A 7,036-nucleotide genomic window follows, 5' to 3' on the forward strand; every position below is an offset into this window, starting at 1 on the left:
TGGGTACCAAGCTGAAGCTGCACACACTAGCTCACAGCTAATGATCTTTTTTAGGTCCACGTTTAGCTGAAGCTAAAGCTTGTTAAAAGGACTGAGGTCCTGCACAGAAATTCTTAGAACCTGGAGTTCCCAAATCCAGTTTCATGTACAAGGAGTCTTCTCTTGGAGATTGGAAGGCTCCATGGAGAACTCGCTGCGACCTTCCAGTACTTGAAGGGAGCTTATAAACAGGAGAGGGCCTGACTTTTAAACCCATCTGATAGTGATAGGACAGGGGGGAATGGCTTTAAACTAAAAGAGGGGAGATTACAGTTAGATGTCAGGAGGAAAATCTTTACTCAGAGACAGCTGAGGCGCTGGCACAGCTGCCCAGAGCAGCTGTGGTGCCCCCTCCCTGGAGGCACTCAAGGCCAGGTTGGATGGGGCTCTGGGCAGTCTGAGCTGGTGGGGGGCAGCCCTGCCCATGGCACAGGTTGGGCTGGGTGGGCTTTGAGGTCCCTTTTAGCATGCCTCTGTGATTCTGTGGTATCTGATAAAAAGCATTTCAATTCAACTTGTTTCAATGCCCTTTTTTTAAAGTTTTCTTCTTTGTTTCTATATTTTAGTTAATTTTTATTCCTTTCAATTTAGGTATTAACATGCTGCATCCTGACTATACGCTTAGCTATACACCGTATGTAAACTAAGACGTGAACAAATCTCCCTCTTTTCCTACCAGGATGTGTTTATAGTGCCTTGAAGCTTATGAATTCTTGACCAAAAACTGCACTAAAAATTCCTTTTTTTTTTTTTTTAAATGCAGTGCATGGAGCCATGCTCAGCTGTCATCAGAACAACTTCCCAGTTCCTAGATTTAACAATAACTGATCAATTTCTTATTTGAAATATCTGTGGGTGATATAAGAAGAGGAAAAATTACAGTTTCAGTCACAGTGCCATCCAGCTCCCTGAGCATCCCTCACACTCAGCTTCCCCCTCACTGAAGTTGTGGCTCCCAAGAACCTGTTGGCTACAAAGGACAGAGCTGCAGAATGAAGAAGCGGCTACATTTTATCGTATCTATTCCATCTCTCAACTGTAAAATACGTCAGACTGATGTAAAAAATCCAGATGCTACCATGAAAGCTAAATGGCAGTTTAATAGCGCTCCATAATCCCAAGTCACTTTAAAAGCAATCCATGTGACTCCAACTTCACCCCGATACAAAATGCAGCAGTGCCTGTTGGCAGAATGTGGCAATAGTTTCATAATGTATACGGCTGCGTTGCATAACAGCAGAAGTTACAATGGGTGTCCCACCCCGTGAAGGAAAAGAGATAAGTGGGGAGCAGCGTATCCCTTCTGCCAGGACTAACCTTTCAGCTTTACAATCTCACTCAAACGCTGGGTTGGTCTCAGCTGTTGTCTTCCCAGGTAGTGCTTGATCCTTGGTCCTGCCCACCCCTGCCACAGCTTCCTGTGGATAAAGCCTTCCTCTGCCATGTTTAAGGTGAGCCAGACACCAAGGTTTGGAACCTATCCGTACATGTGTACTATAATGGTGTCCTAAATCTCCTCTTGACCCTTCCCTATCAGAGTCATCTTGCAACTAGAGCTCGCCAGGACCCACACCAGAGCTGTCTCTCTCTGTTGATGACACCACGTAACAAGGTGGGCATCATTCAAGAGCTTCATCAGGGCAGCAAATGACTGTACAGACTCTCTGAGGATACTACAGAAAAATAAAACAGTCGGCATTGTTTACCTGTGAAAAAGGTATGGTCCCAGCTGGGTGCGAGGTGCAGCGCTCCACAGACACCAGCCCAGGTTTGGGGTGTTCCCATTGGCAAGTGTGCACCTACTGTCAGCTGTTCCTAAGGGAAACACAGGGGACAGTTCAGACTGTGCACCACAGAAAAAAAACAACCCAAACCCAAACCAGTGATAGCCAAGAGGTCTCATTAGGAGTCTGTGAGATCCAATAACAGTAGGAAAAGGAAGTGGATTTAGCAGGACCCGCAACAAACAGGAACTGCGGAGTTTCTCTAGGAACACTGCATAAGTAGAGAAGGAGGATAAAGATGATACCTTGTCTTGTGGCCACGTTTTCTGATCCACTTTTAGAGAGTTCTCAAATAGAGAACAGGGTTAATCTTTCTCTACAGGAGGATGAGCGTGTCCATGGATGCCTCCTATTGGGACACACCAGTAAGTAGAGGAAAGGTTGTACTTTGGGGAAACAAGAATAAATAGGTAACCCGATTTTATCAGAAAGGAGGTCAGTATGTACAAGTCCATTCTATAGATACAACATAATGAAATGTTGAGGCAGTCAAACATTTCTGACTGGGCGGATTTAATTCCAGTATTTAACTCCAGTATTAAGTAAGATAGAAGTGGGCTCTGTACTGGTACGTGCTCCATCTGAAACATCTGCAGTTTTGCAGGGATAAACCCAAATTCACTTCTGATGCACAAAGTGATTCTCAGTCCCTCCGGCCCAAGTGAGCCATGCAGCTTACGCCATCCTGCTTTGCTGGGTGGTGGTTGCAGATCCCATTACTGAAGTGCCCAGGTGTCCTATGGCCTTTCCATAACAACTCGCCTTTCTGTTCTCGGCTGCCTATTTTTAGAGCTTTATCGATATCTTGCTAGGAGTGTGTTAAAGAGCTTTGCTCAGGGCCAGCTGTAATCACTTGTTTGTGTAAGAGAGCACTACAAGGCTGGTCTGTTCTACAGCAGTTCCCAAACAAATGAAACCAGCACCGTTTATTCTGCTTGCATGCCTTTTCCCCGCCTTCTCTTTACTTTTCAACGTAGGTTGTTGGGAAGTATTGCCTTGCATCGATTTTGTGTCATGATTGTTTCCATTTACAGAAAATATTTCTCTATACAGTGTACCTGCTGTATAGGTTTAGCAAGCTGAAATCTTAGCAGATTTTTCCGTAGGCTGGATGTGAGACCACCAGGTTCACCACAGCCCGTTCTGTAAAGCTCAGCCCTTTGGAAAAAGCTGTAGAGGAGAATGAACTACAAACTCTGTGAACTCTGACAACTAGAAGAGCAAACCATGCATGAGGTGAGACAGAGCCCAGGGGTGGGCAGCTGCAGGTGTCTGAGTAACTTCCAAAGGCTCCTAAATCTTCAGTTGTACCTTCATGTGTCTTATGTGGCAATAATAAGAATTCCCAAAATGAGGTATTCCTACACCTTCCCTTAATTGGGAATATGGCTTGAGCAATTAGCAGGAAGCGTAAATAAGTTCAAGTGAGTGCAAACTCTGGGCTTTCCAACTATAGGAAGGTGAAGGGGCATCCCATCCCTGTTATTTGCTCAAAGGAAATCACTTGCCCAAGGGAGTACAAAAGCAAAGAAAAAAAAAAGAAGATAACTGCTGAGATCGGCAGTGATGTATTTGGACAAGTATTACAAAAAATGTAAACGCCCACACCCCAAAAATGATGTACAGCATCACAGGAAGTTTTCCCTTGAAAATGTGAGTAGCCAGCCTTATGAGATTTAAGTAGAAAAAAAATATCTTTATCATGTGAACCATAATCTCCACAACTCCAAGACAGATCACGCCAGTCCCTAAATCTTGGGTCACTTCAAGTCAATGGAAAGAAATAGTTCACACAGAGGGCAGTGAGGCATTGGCATAGGCAGCCCAAAGGAGCTGTGGATGCCCATCCCTGGAGGTGCTCAAGACGAGGCTGAATGGACTTCTCGGCAGTGTGATCTAGAGGCTGGCAACCCTGCCCATGATAGGGGTCTAGAAATAGATGATATTTGAGGTCCCTTCTATCCTAAGCCATGCTATGATTCTATAAGTCTTTAACATGTTCTCGAGTCAAAACACAGGTTGGTCAAGAGATGACATTTGTACCTGCATTTTTTCAGTCAACACCATGATTCATTTTGTAGGACTGGTTGCATAAGTTTACAAGATAGTTCATCCTGTCTTTACAGCTGTTGCCCTGGTAGGACTCTGATGTGCCATCCTTAGGGAAAAAAATCTAAGTACAGTTTGTTTAATAACATGCTGAAGATAAAACTTGAGAAGATATGATGCACTGAAAAGCCCGAATGTTCACTCAGAGATAGCAGGTCTCAGTGTGAATCTGATGTTTCAGAAGAAAAATATCATTGTGGAAGTACAAAGTAAACTATTCAATGAAGAGCTGCATTTGAGATTTTGGTATGTTTCAAATGACACTCAGCAAACCTGCATTGCCCTTGGTGACACGCAGTACAGGGAAAGGCTTGAATTCCAAGTGAGTGCAGGATACCTACACTTTTGTTTGTCTTTTCTTCTTAAATATACTACCAGGTTTCAAAGCTGCCTGTTTCTCTCCAGTAGGAAGGATCCAATTGAGGCTTGGAGTTAGGAATTCCCCTGCTGTGCCCTACTTCCTTCACCAGCCTCCCTTCATACTCAGCCAGGACTCCTGTTTGTCTGCCCCACGCTACTGTTGGGAGTGCCCTCACCGGCACTCCGGGCTCCACTGGCCCAGCAGGGCATTGCCCAAGGGCTGGCTGGAGCTCAGCAATAGCTTTGGGATCACTGTGCATTTCTGCTTGCCCAGCTGCTCTCCTGGTGTACCACACAAACACAGCACAGTGTGTGCTTTCCATGTCTGCTGGTTGTGGTGTGCAAGGCTGAGGGTCAGTGTGCAGGGGTATTTCAAGGCTGGAAGAGATGGTTGCATCTCCAAGCCTGAAAGCAAGGCCTTCAGCACCTCTTTGCAATGGTCTGTGTGTTTTCCACACAGCTCTGCACTTCCACTTCCCCTTTTCAGTCATGGCTTTGCACAGAGCAGCTTCCCCTCACATTCCCCCAGGAAGGGAACACCAGCAGAGATGCCATCATGATGCAAGATGGGTATGAGGAGTAAGTGGAAGAGGGGCAAACCCCAGCAGAGCAGGGACTCCCCTTGGTCCTGAGGAGAGCAGCCATTTCCCACTCCTGGGCAGTAAAGTACAGGGGAAGGTGAAAGGTGTTGCAGGTGTTATTGGAGAGTAAACAAGCTGGAAATAAACACTCTTAAGGCTGAGCTATTGTCCTCAAGTTGTGTTTTGAGGAAGAATAAAAAACCGCTGTTGACAGAAGTGATTTTACAATGTATCGTGTACCATTAGCTCACTGGGTCTGCACCAGCTCGCTTAACTGCCTGTTGCCACAGGCACTGCTTAATGAGCCACAGATTTTTGGCATCAGCCCAGGGCGGCTCCAAGTAAATAAAGCTTACATTAGTTGCTTTATTTATATAAAGGTCTGGGCCCTCCTTCCCGCTTTTCACTCTGCCCTGCGCCTACACAGTGTGAGCGTGGGCAGTCTGACAGGGGAGCTGCCTCCGCTCTGGGCTGCAGATGACAGTGTGCCTGCTCCTGTGGGGAGAGCCCTGCTGGACACAGCTCAGCTCTTCCCACACATACCCCTGCTCTGGTTGGATGTGCTCCTGAGGTAGCAGGTCTGTATGCTTTGGGGGCAAAGTTTATCTTCATTGGGTGTCCCACGTTCAGAACCTAGCGCATACGGCACCTAGCTGCTGGGGCTGGCTGGGCCCGATGGTGGTTGCACGCAGCCCATCTTAGTGACCCCAGGCACCAAATCATTAAACGTTTTGAGCTGGAAGGGACCCCACAAGGATCATGGAGTCCAACCCCTGGCTCCACACAGCACCACCCAAAATCAAATGATACATCTGAGTGTGGTGTCCAAATGCTTCCTAAACTCCAGCACCCTTGATGCCGTGCCCACCGCCCAGTGGTGCAGCTCCTTTTCCTGACCCCCAGCTGCCCTCCCCTGACATCTCCATGCCGTTCCCTCAGGCCCTGTCGCTGTCACACACAGCAGAGCTCAGCGCTGCCCCTCCATTCCCTGTGAGGAGCTGCAGCCGCCATCAGGCCTCCCCTCAGCCTGGTGATCCCTTTCCTGCCGTCCAACCAAGCATTTGCCTTACCAGCACGCCCTCTCTGCAAGAAATGAAATGATACCGTGTTACGGGAAAGGTCATGGTGAGCTCACCTTATTTTCTTCCTTATCTGAACGTTCATGGTTTTAGTAGGATGTCTCAGTTACATCAGAAAGGGCAGGTACTCTCTGAAAAGCTTTTGTATGCACCATCTGATTACTAATCGCTTTTTCCTCGGATTCACAATCTAGAATGTGATGATAAACTTCTCATGGGATGTGCAACCAGTGCTTTCCTACCTGCCACTGCAAAGCCCAAAGAAAGCATGGATATGGAAGGAAAGCCATTAGTTTCTGTTCATTTGGCAATTAATGCATTACCTGAATTAGTTCTCACCTTTCTGTCCAATAACAGCTACTCAGTGACGAGCTGCATGCTTGCAGTTTCTTTATGCTTACTCTTCTCTCAGTTTGAAACACTGAGCCAAAAACATATTTTAAATGCACAGACTCTAAGCAAACATTAATTTGTTGCTTTCTTTTTTAATCTTCACTCCTGGCTCAGGTTCTCGGTCTTTAAATAATCAATAGTTGTTATCAGCTTTTCAATTTGGTCAAAGTCTCCTCATCGCCTTTCTCTGCCAGGGCCTCAAGAAAACAATTGTACCAACTTCCCCCAAACCTTTAGCTGAGCTCTACTTTGTGGCATTTAATTAATGACAGAGTGAGATACCCATCAATTAAAATGTCCGCCCAAACAGCCAAGATGTTTGTGCTTGGACACATTCTTGGAATAATTCATAGTTTTAACCTGCCCAGTTTACAGAAGTCAGAAGTCACATACCGTACTTTCTAATCACCACATGTCGCTTAGCTGTTTGAAGTTAGGCTCCCTAAGTTTTCTGTTATGCCTTGAAAATGCACTGTGCTCCCTCCAAGTACGAGGCTGTAAAGAAGGAAGGCGAAGCTCTATCCCTGAGGAGCATTTGCTGTTAGTAGTCCTGCTGTCTTCCCAGCTCTCCTATGAAATAGGCCCAAGAAGGAACTCCAAACCCTCTGAGCTCAGCTTCTGTTCTTGTCACTGGGACGGTGACAAAATGCTCCCACAAAGATCATCCTTAATGCAGCAGCTTTCTGGATGC

This window comes from Excalfactoria chinensis, chromosome 1 (genome assembly GCF_039878825.1).
Source record: "Excalfactoria chinensis isolate bCotChi1 chromosome 1, bCotChi1.hap2, whole genome shotgun sequence".
In the NCBI taxonomy this organism is placed as follows: Eukaryota; Metazoa; Chordata; class Aves; order Galliformes; family Phasianidae; genus Excalfactoria; species Excalfactoria chinensis.